Source organism: Myodes glareolus, chromosome 6, assembly GCF_982192425.1.
Source record: "Myodes glareolus chromosome 6, mMyoGla1.1, whole genome shotgun sequence".
NCBI classification, from domain to species: Eukaryota; Metazoa; Chordata; class Mammalia; order Rodentia; family Cricetidae; genus Myodes; species Myodes glareolus.
The window spans coordinates 60565872-60585593 of NC_142031.1; positions in this window are offsets into that span (position 1 = coordinate 60565872).

Consider the following 19722-nt stretch of genomic DNA (forward strand, 5'->3'; position numbering starts at 1 on the left):
GTGACCATTAAGTATAATAGCCTCAGAAAGTTCCTGAACTGAATCCTGCCATTTCACAGTAAAGGGTAATGATTTTCTGCATTACAGTTTAACTCACTATAGTAAGATGTATTAAAGATAACGCATGGTTGAGGTGAGCATACCATTGAGTTTGTAGGGGAAATCCTCATGGTCACTAAATACCGAATTTTTAAAGGGTAACTCTGGTTATGTAAATTAATACATTCAGACATTCATGAAGAAAAAAAAATGCTTCTCCCTCATCTGATACAGGAATTAGAAAAAAAAGAGACAGTTTTGCTATCATTTCCTTCAACTCCTTCATTTTACACACTGGGATATTGAGATTCCACCTAGGAAAGAGGAAAGCCTCCTCCTTCAAAAAATAATGCTAGCCATTTATCACAGAGTGGTGCGGTATTGTAATTAGGGAACGAGTCTTAAGGGAATCAGAAAATAAGAATGGCTGTTTACCTCTGTGAAATGTTGTGTAGTTTAATCTGTTTTCTTTGTTTCTGTTGGGATGCTTTAAAGTCATGGGTGGAACAGGTGCTGTCTGTTGTTTGAGTTGTTCAGTCTTTTCCTCCTAAAAAAATGGAGTCAGAAAGAAAGCTCCATCTTTTCCAAATACATATTTTAATTAAAAGAAAACCACAGCTGTGCCTCTTGATCCAACAGAATGTCCTGTGCATTCCAAACAATATTGCATATCAATTTGTTTACCTTGGAAAGGTCAGTTTCAGAGCAACCTGTGGAATGTTGACTGACCACCCACCCACAGTTGTTTAAGGACTGGCTAGTTGCTTGGTTACAGGTTAATTGGTTGGTTGATTGACAGTTTGGTCAGTGCGTAAGTCTGGGCTTGCCAGAGGAACAGGGCTGATATATAGGAGTTCTTAGAGTGGCTTACAGGCGGTAGTCCCAGGAATCCAACAATTGATGCCTCCTTACAGGAAGAGCAAGGACTCAGTAGTTGTTGCATCCACTAGCCCAGATGTCTCAGCAGTCTCAATCTGGTTCTGGGTCGTAGAGAGCTTCTGTTCCTTCATCTACATTGGAATTCCACAGACAGAGGTTCTAATACCAGTAAAGGAATAGCCCAGCAACGAGGAGAGATGAGCCTGCCAGCATGAGTATGGCCAAGCAGGCAAAAAGCAAAAGCTTCCTTCTTCCATGTCTCTTCTACCAAGAGAAGGGATGGCTTGGATTGAGAGTGAGTCTTCAATCGCAAATTATCCACTCAACAAATGTTCTTCACAGGTGTGCCCAGTTGCTTGCGTCTCAGTTTATTCTAGATGTAGTCAAAATATCAATCAAAATGAACCATCACATTTGGTTCCTTGGTTCAGTTACTAGTTATTCTCTACTTGTCCTGCCTACTATTTTGAGGTAAGGACATCAACTCTCCAACTGCATTAAATTTGAAAATATCCTTTGAGTATCTCAGCTGTGAGGACATCTTCGAGGCATAGTAATTATTCCACATAAATAGTCAGAAATGACAAATTAAAATAAACAAGCAAGTAAGCACATCTCAAGGAATCAAAGAATTGATCAGAAAGAAAAAAAGATTGTAGAACTCCAGGGGAAGGAAGTCCTTGGCAGAAGTGCACAAAAGTCATTGAGTACTGATGGATTTACTGATCCTGGGTCTAAGTTGAAGGCTAGAAACATAGATAAGGTACTCAACTAAAATCAACAGGCATGAAGCCCCACAGGACTGTGTGACTGAAACCTAAAAGAAGAAAGACTGAATAAAACAGAGTTAAGAAGAATTAGAGAGAGCTCATACAGACTTTAAAGCAGCCACCGTGAATGTGCTGAAAAAATACGGGGAAATGTAGTCACACTAGACTAAGTTTTCATCACAGTTATAATTGGTTCACAAAAATATTCAAACATTTAGAGAGGAAATAATATTCAAATGAAATCTGATCAGAACAGTAAATAATAGACTCATGGGACAGTCTATTTGTTGATAGTGCTGGATGGTACTGTAGAAAATACAAAAGACAATATGCTCTATTAGAACTAATCAGTTTAGCAAGCTACTGGCGATGGCTTTCTCATAAAAGTCAATTGTATTTCTCTACATTGGAAACAAATGATAAAAACTTGCAATTCAAAACCTTTAAAAGATGTTCTTCATACTGTCTCGTGGAATTGCAGGTGCGCTCGAAGCAAAAGCTGTTAAGTCATTAAAGAAGAAGTTAAGACTGTGTCTCAGTGACATTAGGCTAAGGCTTGACTGGAAGTGACCGAGACAGAAAAGTCGAGAGCTCTGGACACAAACACCATTCTTATAAACTAGCATTAGGTTTCTTATCCTACCCCCCCTTCTATGCCTGCCTCCTTCCTGGTCCTCATTAAAACTTGTCTTTTTGGAGCCTCATTTTATATAGTTGCCCCCGTAAAACCAACCACAACATGGTCTTTCAAAGAAACCACGAGTCTTCCAAGTAACAATTTGTGAGCCTCCTGAAAGTCACCATCTTATATCCTCCACATCTTTGTCACCAAGGCTCAGTGTAGTGCTAACCAAGGCTTGTCGCCTGAGCACATGAGTGCAGAGAGGAGGAAAATAAAAATTTCCACTCAAAATAATATTACTAAGTGAGAACTATAGAAGTCGAACTGGTGAGAAGTAAAAACCAGATAGGGAAACAAAAGGCAAGCAACTAAATAATGAAATAATGGAGATTGATGTGGAGGAAAGGCAACAAGAACTCTTAGGTGAATGTGGCAGAGTGGAGCAGGTTGGCTTATGTGAAGGGCAAGGACACATAAAAAATGGGCATAAGGCCCTAAAGAGATGGTTCAGCTGTTAAGAGCACTGGCGCTCTTCAAGAGGACCTGGATTTAGTTCCAAGGACCAACATGGTAGCTTACAGCTATGTATAACGTTAGACTCAAGGGATCTGATGCACTCGTCTGGCCTGCTTGGGCACTGGGCATATATGTGGTACACAGACATACATGCAGACAAAATACCCATGCGTACACAATTTTGGAAAAAAGTGTGAGCCAACTTAATTATCAGAATCATTTTCGTTGGATCCCCTTTTACAAATCATACTTGTATCTTACAAAGTAGACCATAAACTCGTGGAACGTTGGCTCATTGTTAGTGTATAACAGTATCGATGCAGCTATAATGTCAGTTCTCTATAGCTCAGTGTTGCTGAGCCATATAAGGGGAAGAAGCCAGCATCCCAACCAACTGGCAGGGAACATCCTGGAGGTTTCTTTGAATCAGGAGGAGACATACTATAAAGTCTCTTCTGAGACACTTAATTCCAAATTGGTAAGAAATTGTGTTTACAGTTTGGATACAAATTGGATACATACACTAATTCTGTTCACTTTCTAAGCACCATGTGGCACATCCAAATCCACTCATAGGACTAATAAAGCGAGAATAAGAGTGATCTCCTGAGGATGGGGTTAGGTCAGTAGTTAATACAGAGCATCACATTAGGCAGTTTGCTTAAAATATGTGTTTTCTTTTGTTTTATAAAAAGTGATTGGATACAATGACATCAACAATTCAATGCAGGACTCAACGCTAACATTTGACTTAATGATGGACGGACTTATCATTTCTGGACTTTACAATGTTACAAGCACAGTACACATTCAATACCAACTATTCTTAAACTATGATATGTTCCAAGACCAGTGATATGTAGGATGAAACCCTCTTGATGGACATGGATTGATGACATGGATTGATGGACATCTTTTTGGCACTGGGTAGCAGTAATGAGTCAGTCCTATGATCACCGAGGGAACTACAGATTCCCTATACCACACTGTGTTGGTGAATGGTGGGAAGCTAGTGAGTGGGATAAAGGAATTTAATGCGGTTTGATATATTAAGGGTATATTGAGACAGAATCCCCTTGTATACTGAAGAGTGTCTGTTTTAAAATTATTGCACTTTCTTTAGAAATTCCCTCTAAGAGGCAAAATGGATATTTTACGCATGCCCTTTCATCATTAATGCGATCCATAACATCACTTTTTGAATCTTCTTTCTCATTTCACTAACTCTCACTGTCTATTAGTAAGCAAATAATTGAGCACCTCAGGCTAACTATCAGGTATAATTTCTTTGCTTTCCTAATTCTTCTAATTTCTTTATGTTATAAACTCTGCATTTCCTTTCCTTCTCCAAAATGAGATGTTCTTTCTCTTGAAACTCAAATAACAAAGAACAATCCACAGCTTTTCCCAGGCTATTGAACCTAATTGAAAATTGTCTTTCCCATAAAGACAAGTAGCACCTGCTTTTTTTGTGTGTGTGACATGTCACAATGACAATGTATTTAAAAAAACAACCTTCAGCTTCATTGTGCTGCCAACCCCAAGGTACAGTGTGGCAGACATAGGTCAGCTGCAGACCTGGAGAAGAAAAATGAAAATATCTTTTTGAGGAGGTTAGAAAAGCACAAAGGAGAAAGGACATTGAAGCCAGTGTCCCCAAGGCTGACAGAGATGTCCCTCATACATGGCCCGTTGATTTGGTGAAAATGTCCCCACTGCCTTATGATTCACTGATTCGCATGTCTTACTTATCAAACTAAGAACAAATTGCGAACTTCTCAAAGGCAAAATCTTCAACTTCCTCTTGCACCTAGCCTCTCTCTAAAACATAAAAAGGTCACAGCACTAGAATGTCATTGAGAGGGAAATAATTAAGGACTAAAGAGGGACTGGATGAGAACCAGACATCATGGAGTTTAAGGGTACACCGAGGCATTTTATATATACCAGACTAGGCTCATTTCAAACCGGGTGGCTCTCAGAAGTCCTTCAGAGCATAGCCTTATGTTCTCCTCTGATGCCTGCTTAGAAATTAATCACGGGCACCTACTGTTGGATCAAGAGGTCAAAGTTCTATAGTAACTGCCGTGGTCTGTGCAGAGAGCAATGCAGTCCTCCTTGATCTCTAGAAGGCCAGGGTCAATCCTGGGACTAGGACAACGCTGAGCCCGCCAAGAATGAAGTAGCCCCGCTTTGCTATGAAATAAACAGCTCGTATTTATTCATATGCAGTTGTTGTTTTCCTCTCTCCTTCTACATGTGCTACAATTCTCCCCAAACTAATTACCTAATTACAGATGGTGAAAGCATTTAAAGGATTAAGCTGAGATCCCTCGCATGTAATGTGGAGGTAGGGATGTCTATTAACTGCTCCACTGAAAAATAACCTACCCCCTTTCACTGCTGCTGACTCATTCATTAATCTACCCCTCCACCCATATGTTTAACCAGCTTTAATCCCTCTAAGGTACGACTAAATACTACCAGCCATTTATACTAAACACTTTAATTAATCACATTAGCGGCCATGTGTTGACCCTCTCCTCCTCTGCATGCCACTCACAGTTTCCTGGGGGAAAGAACCGGAACACATGTCTATCCAGGACCACAAGGCAGAGTCACCAATATTTCAGACAAGCGAAGTCAAAACACAGCCATGTTTTATTGTTTTTTTGTTTTTTTGACATGTGGATGTGCTGTTGTTTTTAATTCTGCTCCATGGTTTGCAAAGGAGAAGAGTAAAGGACGTGCATAAGGATGAACATCCTGCTTAGAAGAATGGATGCTCCCAATGAAAGCCCATGTACATTAGCCAGTACCCTGGGGGGAGTCATGGCTCAGAGAAAGCTAGGTAATACCATAGGAACAAACAACTTGGAACCTTTGGAGGTATGGCACTTATATCCAGATTTCACATGTGCAAATTACAATGTGGGGCAGAGTGACACTGATGTGGCTTCTCAACCACAAATTCCAGCTCATTCACGTGTCTGCATACCCTACCATGAAAGGGAAGAGAGTCAAAGGCTAGAGAAGTACAAGGTGGCTTTACAATGCTTCTGCTTGGGAGGCCTGTTGTCACTTTGAGACAAATCTTATAGTTCTGCTCAACGACAAAGAGACTGAGATGCACTTATGTGTGCAGAAGAGAAGGGAAAAGAGATGATATTAGCTAATACTAATGTTTATCTAAAGACATGGCGTCCATTTGTCTTTATCAACTATTCAGTGATTATTGAAATTAATAGCTTACTTTGTTGCAACACAAGCTACGTTATAAAGAATTCCGTGTGTGTGGGCATGCCTGCTCACATATGTTATATAAAAATGCTCATGTGGGTGCACATGCACATGTATGAACTCATACATGGATGCCAGAAGTCAAAGAGAAGTGTCTTCCTAAATCGCCCTCCACCTTCTTTTTCTCTCTGAATTTGGAGCTCATTACTTCAGCTAAGCCAACTGGCCAATGCGTTCCAGGAACCCACCAATGAAATTCAATTCTGCTGCCCAGTGCTGGGGTTCCAGGTGTCTGTCGTCATGCTCAGCCTTGGCCTGAGTGCTGGGGTTTCAGGTGTCTGTCGTCATGAGCAGCCTTGGCCTGAGGGCTGGGGTTCCTTTCCAGGTCCTCCTGCTCTCACAGCAGGCATTCTAACCACCATGTTATCTTCCCCAGCCCTGACAAAGACTTTTCTACTGACGAATGTTTCGTTTATCTTTATTTTGTTATATTTCTCAGAATAACCATGGGTAAATTTTGAGTGGAAGGGTAGGAATTTGGGGCGGAATGGCCCCTCTACCACAGTTATGTTTCCAGTGTACAGTTTCCTACCAACCTTCTCAGTTTGGGCGCAGTGTAGAAAACTACAGAAACATCCTGAAGTGTTCTCTGTGGCTTTCCATGGGGTGGGGCATTCTTTTCACTGAGTTTTCACTTTCCTGATCCATTGGTTTCTGAGATGCTAAGACTTCTCGGTAAGTCTGAGTTTCTGCTACATGCCTGGCATGGCAGGTGCACATGGGAGGCTGCTAAGGAAGGAATTTGCAAGAAGCAGGTATGAGTCAGAAGTTCGGCTACAGACCAGGTATACATGTTCAGCATTTGGAATGATAGGGGCTGAAGCAGTTCTTCCAGCAGCAGGGCTTGCATGATTTGAAGAGTCAGTAGAAAATCCAGGAAGCAGAATCTGGGTTTAAAGGAAAGGGTTTAAAGCCAAGACATAACCACTATCCATTTTACAAACTGCTGGAAAAATCCCTTCCTCTGCTCTAGAAAGAGAAAGAAGGGAGGGAGAGAGTAGGAGTGGAGAGATGGAGGGAGGAAGTGAAAGGGAAGGAGAGAGGGAGGGGAAAGGGAGTAGGGAATGAGGGAGGGAATGGGGATGGAGGAAGGAGAGGGGAGAAAGAGGAGGGAAGGTGAGAGGAAGGGGAGGAAGAAGGAGGAAGGGCTTTTTAAAGATAAAAAGATTGGGAGAAGAGAGGGAGGGAGGGGGAAGGCAGACTAGGAAGAAAAGAGGAAGCACAGGAGGGAAAGGCTGCCTCAAACACACTATTTGAAGACCACAAGGCTTGAGGGTGGGGCTAGAACGTACAAAACCGAGTTTCCTCTGATTGTGTCGTTTTCTGGCTTAGGACACTGTAGCACATGAGGTCTGGTGGAGAAAAGAGAACCATCACTCTGCACTCTGCCACTCAAGAGCACTTACAGAGCGGTTAGCTGTTCCCAGGCCTATCATAGGCTTCCTCAGAGTCATCAGACACTTTAACATTTGAAAAATCAATGTGACAGACATGGGAAGATATCCAAGACAGCAAATTATCATTAGATGGCTAATTATAAAGTAAGTAACCCCACCCCGCGTGCCATGAGAACCAGATTTTCATACGTGCCCTTCTGCAGTCCTAGCCACTGGACTCCGCTGTTCTGCCATCATGCGGATAATGTCCATGGCTCTCTTCGTTTTGCCTCCTACGAACACACATTGCCTTGCGTAATATTCAAGCTCCCTCAACTGTAATTCTTCAGTGACCACCCTGTCCTAGAAGTAACAAATCTAGAGCACAGAGTTCAAAATGCTGGCCCAGAATGTAGGGAAATGAGGAGTGCGGAAGGCAAGCAGGTTTTATTTTTAGCTTCTGTCTGTGTCCAGAGGCCTCAGACACAACTGCCAAGTAACATACACTGAAGGACTGATTTGGGGTCTCATCTATATATGAGAGACAGGGGAGAGGAGAGGAGAGGAGAGGAGAAGAGAAGAGAGGAGAGGAGGTGGGGAGAGGAGAGGAGAGAAGGGGGAAGGGAGAGAGAGAGAGAGAGAGAGAGAGAGAGAGAGAGAGAGAGAGAGAGTAAAATGTCCAGACAGCAGTTCTCCGGACAGAAGGAGACATTGACTTTGAGAACAGTCTATGACCCTGGTTTATGTCAAATCCTTCATTTGAAAATCTTATTATTTCAAGAGGTTGTAAACAGCTTCATCCTGTCAACACAACTAAGCTGAGCAGCTCAAGAAGCGCAGGCTTAGGAAGGAGAAGTGTGTGACTCTTTCAAGGTCAAACATGCAAGTTACCACTCAAGCAAAAAATGGACCAGGTATGTAAAACCCCTTGAACATGCCAAGCGCCCAGCAAAAGAGAAGCCATAATGGATTTTCTTCACATTTCGGGCCCGCCAGCCCCGTGGGTTTACTCTCTCCTTTGATGAAGTTCTGGGAAAGCAGCCAGGTCACTTCAGGGATTTAGATAAAGCTAACAGAAATAGATCTGCTCTTTTCCCTAAGCCCAACTTTGAGGCTGGAATTGAGTAAGCCAGCCAAGGATGACTTGCTGTCCCCCCACCAATGTACCAGAAGTCGCTGGGTAACCAATGATAAAAGTGCCTCACCTATACAGGGCACACACCACTCTATACCTCGCAAGGCTTTCTACAGTTTACAAGCTACTGGCGCATCCAGTATCACGCATGATCAACATGCCATTACTCTGGAAGAGGCCAGGCTAGTATTTCAGTCTTACTTGCAAAGGAAGTAACTGGACTGAAGCATGGCGATCCCCGTGCTCCATTGTCGTACTTTGCAACATATGATGGAGCTGGGGAGACAGTGCCTCATGCTTTATTCTTTACTTCATCATTAGTTGACATCGAAGAATGTTTTGAACAGCCACAATTGTTTATGCCTCCATCTTCGTTCCTTTCCATATCTGGAACATTGAATGTTTTTTTTTTTTGTTTTTTTTTTTTGTTTTTTTTTTTTAGAGAAAATTAGATTTAAACATGATTTTAGCTTAAAGCGTTTTTGGAATCATTGGTAAATAGGCTACTATTCTAAAATAATTTCTGTAATGTGATATGTCTGTATATCCTACTCAGCATGTTTCAGCTATGAGGGACCTTATAAATTACCTCGGCTCAACTCTCTTCCGTAGGGTGAGGGCTGAAAAAAATAAAATCAAGCAAAGGGAAGTAACTTTTCCTAGCTGCCAGAAATCCATGGGGGAGTCAGGATGAGGACGCATATGCAAGTATTGGAGAGTGATGTTTCCGGGTCTCTTCTGCCCCAGTGACCCAAGTCAATCACCTTGTCTTCCATTAGAGAGGCTCTCTGACCTGTGTATACTTAAGTAACTCCCACAGAGCAGGCTGCCAGGGGTCCATCAGCATCCCTGAAAGTATTCTATTTTTTGTAGTGTTATGCAAACAGAGCTCTCCATCTCCCTCAGTAACTCCCAGCTGAAATTTCCTCTCCTTGAGCCTTGTGTCCTCACCTGAAAAAAAAAAAAAATGCACCTGATCCCTGTGCCTCCCAGGCCATATGCAGATGGGAACAGGGAAAAGCCCTTCCCTGTGTGTATCACCAACTACACACTCTGTGTGATTTCATTTTGCCCCAGGGCCTCTATGGATCTCAGTTTCCCTGTCTGTAAAAGGAAATCTTGTGCCTTCGTAAAGAACTTGATGCTCCTATGGGATCTATAGATAGGAATACTGCCTGGTGTCTTCTAAATAAAGCACGTTCTGCTTACCAATACCCCCATCAGTTGGTTATTCATTTTTATCTTAGAGATCTACGTGAAATGGAGCTTTATTTGTTTAACTAGCATCGCCTTTGCCCTTCTTGTGTACACAGTACAATGGGAAGAGGAAACACACAGAAGGGGAAGACTGCTTCCCATCTTCAGAAAGCAGAAAATTGCAAGACAGAAGGTCATGAAACGGAGGAGGGACAGGAGAGTCCCTATAAAGCAGTTCAAGAATGACAAGCAATGTACCACGTTCATTACTCCTTTAACAGACCAGATTCTCCTGCTGTTGAGGAAAGAACAAATAAAAGCAATAATAATAACTAGACATCCCTTTATGTGCCTGCTGTAAATAAAAATTCCTAAAATGAAGCCATCTTCATTAGGCTTAGTGACTAATTAAAACTTCAAAGATGTGAGAGGTTGGGATTTTGCAAGTTCTATGCCCAGTTACTACTCAATAGGGACAATTTTTAGTGCTATCTATCTATCTGTCTGTCTGTCTATCTATCTATCTATCTATCTATCTATCTATCTATCTATCTATCTATCTATCTATCTATTCATCCCTTGCCTCCTTCACTCCCATATCTAAAGTTCTGTTATAAGTCAAACCTAAAATCCTGACAGCAAATTTTAAAAAGAAGAAGAAGAAGAAAACCTTGTAATATATGTATTAACTGTACAGAAGTCTATCCACCCCCACTGCAAGAATGCAGAATTATTTCAGTTTACATCTATGGCCATGGCTAAGATATTCTCCACTGTGCTGTGCACTTAATATTTCCACCAGTGTATTTTTAAATGGCTTTATTTATAACTTTCTATGTTCTGTTACCATAAAAGTTCCATGTTCTTGCTTCCACATTGGAACACAGAATCTGAGGTTACCTCTTTGTTCCTGGGCCATGGTCACTCACGCTTTGGCTCCAAAATAAAATTTCTCTGATTCCCTTTGAGAGCTGTGTTTCTGTGTTGACACTCACAAGGAGCAAAGGGAATTCTACTCTGACTGGTTTCCCTAGAAAGCCTCCTAGAGGCTTAAGCAAATTAAGCCTCCCCACTTAGCCCAGTTACAATTGGCAGCTTCTATGAATCTCATTGTTCCCTTGGGCTGGGCTTTACTTAGTATCTATACCTCCTGGACTTATCTTAGTTGTTTTAAATCTGTCTTTGCTCTTGCTATCCCAGAAAGATAGTAACTGTTACATTAATTTTTCACCCCTTCCTTTACCTTACAATTCACATGTATACTTTAATTGTATATAATAACCCTCAGGTATTTATGGATATAGGCAAATTTAATAGAACTGACTACCTGACAAAGGTCAGACTTGTTAATTTTCAGTCTGATTGCCCTTTCTTCATATCTTTATACCTCTATTAGGAAACAATTTAAACTAAGGAATGTGGCTTGGAAGTCCAACCACAGATTATCTGGGGGGTTGCAGAGGGAACCCCAGAATGCATTCTAACAGCAAACAACTATATATATATATATATATACATACCATAAAACAATCAGGCAAAAGCCAGTAAGTAGGGAGCCTGGCAGAATGAGAGCAGAGGTGTCTTAGTTTCTCTTCTGGTGTGAGCAAATTTTCTGATAGAATCAATGTCTCACAGTTGCAGGTTACAATTCACTACAGTAGGGCAGTCACAGTGGCAAGCAAGAGCTTCAGGGAGCTGATCTCATTGCATCATAAACAAGGACCAAAGAATAATGCATGCTCGCACGTGTGCTTAGATTATTTTCTCCACTTTATACAGACCAGAATCTTTTGACCGAGGAATGATCTCACCGTAATTAACATGGGCCTTCCCACATCAGCTTAAGTCATTTATACAATCTCCTCCAAGCATTCCAGGACACTTGACTCCCAGTAATTCTGGATTTTGTCTAGTTTATCCTAATCACCACAGAAGATATGGTTTAGCACTGACTCCTCCAGGTACTATGACAATCCTTTTCCAAGGGCATCCAGCCACACATGGATGTCTTGACTGCAAAACTTCCCCATGGTCTGATTTCCTGTTCCATACCATGCTTCAGACAGCTTCCACTTTATGGAGGCCTGTCTCCATAGAATGCACAGAAACTTTCCAAACTTAAAAATGCCTAGGGCCTTTCCCCTAAATACCATAATTTAAGTTTGGACAGAACAGAGGAGTGTTACCTTTAAGGTGCTCTCTGTTCTAATGTGTATTCCTGATGAGACCTAAAATGTAGTCAGACATTTGTTTAATTCAATAGTAGGCAGAATTCCAATGAAATACACTGGCAACTCAGAGCCAGTCAGTCAGAATCTTTGTGACTAAGACTGGCTCCAATCTCCTAATTCCGTTTCTTATTCCAGGTCCTCTTCATTAGGGGGATAAAAACAGCAATATTTTCAAAGTCTTAAGAGCATATGTTCGCCATAATCAGGAGGGAGGATTTCCCCTCAACGTTTAACTTCCTTTGGGAAGCAAGAAAATAAAAAGACACAGAAGATGCAGCAGTTGCAATTTTCTATTAAACCGTCCTGTGAATTAGCTAAGAGTTTCTGCCCATAGCTCAGCCTGCAAGGAGACTGCTTGAGGGTCTTGGTGCATGGCTGCTGTCATCCAGATGGAATTCCCCTTTGCTTTCCAATCATTGCTATGATTATTTGTAATGTTCCTAAAATCACTCAGTGATAATACTTTAAAAATCAAAGTCCCATGGATGCATGGAGATTTCATTGTAAAATAAACAGCGGGGCAGGAGGAAATGCTCACAGTTTCATTTTAGTTAAGACATCACCTTTTGATGAGGAGCCATAAGAGCGTTGGTTCTCAACCTCCCTACCATGCAACCATTTAATGCAGTTCCTCACGTTGTGGTGACCCCCAACCCTATCATTATTTTTGTTGCGACTTCATAACTGCAATTTTACCACTGTTATGAATTGTAATGTAAGTCTCTATGTTTCCAAGTGGTCATAGGTGACTCCTTTCTGAGAGTTGTCTGATCCCCAAAAGGGTTTGCAACCCACAGGATGAGAACCAATGCACAAGAGCAAGAGGCAATCCGTATGAATTTTAAACTGGTGGTTTCTCACCAACACAGAAATAGTAAGGGAAAATGCACTAAAAGACATTGTTACAAGCAAGTGGGTAAACAGAGGCCTGGTTTTCTGGAACCACAGAAACACCTATCAACGTGTCATCTGGGATCAGCATTTCTGCATAACTAGGGGATTCTGATACATGCCTGCATTTCCCAAAGGAGCTTAATGGTCAGAAGCAGATAAGCGTCATTTCTTTTGTTTTTCTTATAGTCATGAACACAAAGTATAAGTCAAATAAGTAAAATATGGTTAAGAGCTTCTCAAAGTGCCATAATTAACACTGCCCATTTTCTGACCTGAAATAAGGAAGAAAAGTCAAGTACACCAGAGGATTAACTATTATTTTTAAAGTACGGGAAAATAGAAATAGGACAAGACTAATGCTTGGGCATCAACTTACCATGTATCAGAGGAAATCTATTTTCATTAGATAATAAAAATACATGATATGATTCCATTCAAAATGAATCCATATGGCGCTTCAGCGACACAATCTGTCAGTGTGTGGTACTTACATAAAATATACGCAAGATGTATTTATGAATCAAGAAAGACAATGTGATTTTTTTTAAAAAACGAATCCATACTTTAATTTAGTTTATATCCCGTAAGATACCAAGAAGTAGACTTTGGTTGTGCGTGACCGACTACACCTTTTTGTGATAATAAGTTGGCTCCTGACTCATGGGAGATAACCAGGATAAGGTTCATATGCTGCTTTGTTCTTGGTCACTCCTACAAAGTTTAAATTAGAGACTTCATCCTCGGTCATTTCCCTCTTTCAGCCTCATCATAGTGGAGTTCTTCCTTCAGGACGCATGGACAGAAGAAGGGGATGCTCCCAAGTGCCCAAGCCCAAAGTGACACACATGCTCTGTTCTGCAAATGCTCCCAGTGATGAGGGTCACGGGGTTAAGACTCTAATGACAGGAGACGAGATACACAGTCTCCTTGTCTAACCAGGAAGGGACAAGTCTGTCTCACAGCGGAGAGTAAATGTGAGAATCAGACAGAAAAGAGCAGCGTCATTCTTTGTAACGGAATAAAGTTTCCAAGGAGTAAGTGGAGAACTGCTTTCAGGAACAGATTTAGTGGAAATGCCAGAGCCTACATCCTGTGGAAGGAGGACCAGAGCCAGTGTGCAGGATATAGGAAGTAGGGATTTCTTTTTGGTGGAGGCGAAAGGCACTGACGAACAGTGAGTGAGACATGGAAGAGAAGTATTCATATCGAGTTGGCGCTGGATCATATTTTGAAGTGAAAAAAAAAAGAAGAGCAAAACCACATTTTGGGGGAGCAACATTGGGGCTGGGAAAGTCACCCACTCTCTTCAACTTATCCCACAAACCCAGTCACCCATAAAGTCATTAGGCCACAGTGGTTATATCTTCTACCTAGATCTCAAACGCACATACTCCTCTGATAGGGGAGTTTAGCCAATCACATTCTGTTCGTGGGGTGTGTTGCCCTAAGGCAAAAGTTTACCTATAAACCTGGCAAGTGCACTTCCCCTAGCTCTCTCTCACCTGGCTCCTGTGTCCGGATGGATCGTTGGGACTTTGGTGTAAGTCTTCCTTCTGTTTATTAAAGCTGTATATTTTGTATTAAGCTAGTCTGGCGGATCTCTTATTACCGATCATACCGCGCCCCTTCACTCCTCTATGGGCTCACCACCTATGCTTTCTCCCAGGCCCTTAAGGTTGACTTGCTGGTTACTGCCAGCTAAACATTTAAGTTCATGCAGAATTCATATATTGAAACAATAATCCTCATTGTGGTGGCATTTTGAATTTAGATGATGTACATTGGAAGGATAATTATTATGAAAGTAGGGCAAGTGATAGCATTAGTGTTATTCTAACATAGAGAACTCTCCGATTCCTCAGCGGTTAACAGACAGCAAACAAATGACGATTTATGAGCTAGGAAATGGCTTCATACCAGACCCGAGCATGATGCTCTCTTGAAGTTCAGATTCTTACACAGAAGTAAGTCTTTGTTGGTAACAAACTCTTGTGTGATCTTTGGTGCTGCATTCTGAAGTGACTAAGACTCTGGTCATCTTGCCAATGTCCTGTTAGTAATATCAGGCCTCTGGTGCCTCTGTTTCAGTATACCTCGGGACAGTGGGAGAAAGCCAGAGAGCACAGGGACAAACAGGGAGAACTCACAGTGACAACTGGCGCCACCAGAGGCACTCATCCGCCATGTAGGTGGAGTTCTCTTACAATCCTAACTTGGAATTTACTGCAAATAAACTTCAACATTGAGCTTTGGAGTGGACATTATACTATAGGACTTTTCCATTATTTCCTGCTCAGGAATGCCCTGTTTACGTAATGTCCTCTGTCAAAGCAGCCTTGTCCTGAACGCTCACACAGTTGGCAATTCCCTCCCTCCTCTGGGCGTTACAGAATGGTTCCCATTAGCTTCCTTTAGTTCGCATTTGTTCATGCCCTAGTGTTCTCTGCCCGTGTAATGCCAGCTCCACAGAGATGTGTCTTCTCCACTGTGGAATGATTACTAATTATTATTATTAGAGATAATACTGAGTATTGTTAAAGATGAATGAGACAGAAGTGTTTAATTAGGCTGAATACTTACTGAGACCTTCTTCTGATGCAGACACTGTGCTAAATAAATGAACATATTCTCATATTTAATGCTGATTAAAGATCCCTATAGAGGGCTATCATTTTCTGTATTTTATAGGCAAGGTGAATTAGGGATCAAGTATCTCATACAAGCCTATACAGATGTCAAGTAGCGAGACCACAGCTTCAAACTATGTATGGGAAAATAGGACCTTTGTGCTAAAGCCATTCTGTGATAAGTGAACAAGCTCTGATGTTAGGATCAGAGGCAAAGACACAAGACAATTAAAACAGTATCAGTGCCAGAGGAATGATGGAATGGGCACAAGAGGACATACATAAATTCAGTTCCTTGCCCTTGGCAATGTAGACACAGACTGAGTATGTGTTTGTAGTAGTTACTAAGTACACATTTTCAAATAAAAACTGTATTAACTACGGGCTGTCTGTGATTAGAGTCAAACTTTTGACATCTTGAAAACGTTTAAATACCTCATTATGAGAAAGATAAATGTTAAGCAAGAAACCAACAAATCACCATAGAGTGTTAGAAAAATATCCCATGGCACAGGAAGAAAGCACTCTGATGAACAATTACAGCACACTTCCATGCAGCCCCCGTTCTTTTGGCTGTTTTAGTTATAATAATAATAATCAGTCACCCACTTATATTTAGCATTAAAGTGTCTTTGTCAATAAATAATAGTTATTAAAGTCTGCCTCTGATTCTTTACTCTATGGTTCAACTCGTAAAAGGAAGTAATTTGAAGGCAGGGAGTAGAGAAGGATAAGCAATATTGAAGGAAGGGGAGAGGGGAAGGAAGCAGAAGAAAAGGGGAAAGAAGTGGAGAAGTGGGGAAAGGAAAAGGAGGTGAGAAGGGGAGGGGAGTAAAGGGAAGATGTTGGGAGTAAAAGGAAGATGATGGGAGGAAGGGAGTAGAGAAAGAAGGCAGAGAGCAGGAAAGGGAAAGGGAAAGGAATGGCTGGGAATGGAAAAAGGAGAAAGGGGGCCACCATGACTGTTAAGAATTGCCAATTTTTTTTTCTTTCTTTCTTTTTTTTTTTTTTTTTTTGCACCACTGTGTATTAACCTTCTGTCTAACTCCCGGATAGCACTCAGTGATGGGAATAAAAGTGTGATCATTACAAATGTGGGCTCTCTAATGAGTCTGCACTCTCATTGCATTCTCAGATGCAGCCCAATCAGCAGTGACAAACAACATAGAGACAGAGTGGAAAGGGAAAGGGACAAAGCCCAGACTTGCCACGCTGCTTTGGCATGCAAATTGTTATCTTTTCAAATCAACTTAGTGTGAACAAGTCTAAAATGACTTTCACTTCTGTTGGAATGGACCAGAAATGCTGCAGAGCAAAATCCCAATTGTTTACTAAGGAAGGGTTGTCGCTGTACTGGAGAGTTAAAAACTGACTCCGACATATGATTTGTGCTTTGCTAGTAACTGTAAAACACTAGACAACATGCCTTGTATGCCATTTTAAATGCATATTCTTTCCTTTTCTTTTAAACTTAATTATTTTTATTTCATGCGAATTGATGTTTTGCCTACATGTGTATCAGTGTGAGGGTGTCAGATCTTGCAGTAGTTGAGAGCTGCCATTGGTTGCTGAGATTTGAACCTGGGTCCTTTAGAAGAACAGCCAGTGCTCTTAACTGCTGAGCTATCTCTCCAGCCTCTTTGTAGAGTCAATCCTGAAATTGTTAACATAGGTTAAGTATGGGCCTGGTAATCTGCATTTGTTGTTGTAGACAGTGGCAGCGGTAACGGTGGTGGTGGTAGCAGTGGTGGTGGCGGTGGCAGCAGTGGCGTTGGTAGTGGAGGTGTGTGTGATCGCTATTCTTATTTGTCAACCTGAGGACAACTGGAACTATCCAAAACCCAAGCAGATAGATACACTTGTTTTTCTTAATTAAATTATTTTCAGTGGGAATATCCAACTTTAATACAGATCTTTTGAGGTAGGGAGATCCACCTTTAACCTGGGTCACACCTTCTGTTGACAGTCTATATAAAAGACATGAAAAAGGAAGCCCTTGCCATTTGCCTGCTTACTCTTGCTGTCATTGGCAAGTCCATTCGTTCACTGACATTAAACCTACTTCTTCAGGATCCCAGGTTATACTGAAGTTCAGCTGAGACATCCAGCCTCATGGACTGAACAATTACTGAATTCTTGTTCTATTAGTAGATGGCTGTTGTTGGACTACTAGTTCTGTTCCCTTAGAGAATCTTGACTAATAGGGTGTGTGTGTGTGTGTGTGTGTGTGTGTGTGTGTGTGTGTGCAAATGTGCACATTATGCCCCTATGGAAGTCAGAGGAAAGAATCAATCAGTCTCTATTGTTCTCAAATTTATTCCCTTATAACAGAGTCTCTCATTGAACTTGGAGCTTGATATTGCTTCAGTTGGTTAGCCAGTACAAGTGATACTCTTGTCTCTCTTCAAAGTCTACACATCCCCACTACCTTACCAGTGTTACAATTGTACTGGACTATGCCTGAATTTTTGTAGGTAATTTGGGGATTTGAATACGGGTCGTCACACTTACTCAATGGTACTCTTGCCCGCTGAACCATGTTCAGCATGGAGATTCTGCATTTTTCTTACCCATACTAATGATGTCAGAGGACCATTTGAAAGCCCAATGGCTACATATTACATAGCTGTCATTCTTGTACAGGATCTATCTTAAAAGATATGTTGGATGTTAGTGTGTTCAAGGTAGTAAGAAAAAAGAAAGAAAATGAAATAACAACAAACACTGAAATCTTGGTGCTTAAGATAGAGACCATCATGCATGCATGAATTGACATAGAAGCAGGGTTCTATGTTCATACATGAGAACGGGTGAAGGAAGCAGGGCTCTATGTTCATGCATGAGAACGGGTGAAGGAAGCAGGGTTCTATGTTCATACATGAGAACGGGTGAAGGAAGCAGGGTTCCTATTACTCTTAGCCATAAGGTTACCCCACAGTTTATGTAGTCAAGAAGAATACGACAGCTGGAAGAATATTTAGTGAACATGAATAAGTTCATTACAGGGGAGCTATGGAAATTTTGGGAGAACGCTAGGGAGATCTGAGATGGGACACATGAAAGCAAGGCCGCCATCACAGATTCCTTAAATTCTGAGCTTGTATCATAGATCAGTATGTGTGAAGGACCACCATCTCAAAGTTATCTGGGTGATGTGAACTTGCTGAAAGACCTCAGGGACCCCAGGCAACTCCATCTTGAAAACAGGAAGATATTAAGAGAAAACGAAACATAGAAATAGTTGTTATTTTGAGATGAACAAACTCTATCAAGTAGCTGTTATTACAGAGAAGCACTAATATTCCAGAGTCTTCCCCCAATATGGTTTGTTTATTTTTACCACAGGCCAACACATTTGGGAAAGGGCATTGTCTGCTATACACAGTCACGCAGGAACTATGGTCTCCTTCTGTCTAACGATGCTTCCATCTTGGAGATCTTAGGAATTCTAGCATGGGTCCTTCAAGGACGGTCACATTAACCATTCAGAAGATCAATCTGAGAGTGAATGATTTAGTCTACATCCATTCACACTGCATTCTGGGTCTTGGCATTTAGCAAGATGCCCTAAAGGAAGTAATGGGCTTGGTGAAGCAGCAGCCTCTGCTCCCAAGTGGCTACAGAGTATTCTTCAATACAGATCCTGGTAAGCATGCCAACTGCCTAAGAAGGCCAAGGACAGGAAATGGGACAGTTTATTTCACTAAGTGATACATGCTAAAAGTAGGACAGATAATTAAAAACAAGAGCATTGCTTAGCAGACAATGATAGAAATCAGTGTTGAGGGAAAACACACTGCTGAGTCGTTTCCTCCAGAGTCAGCTGAAGGGATGACACAGCCTAATCCAAGAACCCAAAAACCAAGGACCCAAGGATTCGGTCGTAAAATCTGAAAGAAAGACTGTTCTGGTGATGAAGCAGGAGCAAAGAGGGAAAGAAGAAAAATGGCACCAATAGAAAAAGTAACATACAGATAGAGAACCATTAAGTCATTCCAAGATTTTCCCATCCCTGTTACTCACACTTGAAATGTTTATCTAAATGATTCAAAGTCTTCTGGATACCCAGGTGTGATTAGTCCAAGAGTTCACATATATAAATGCTCAACGAGTTTTAGATATAGACCTTCTCCCAG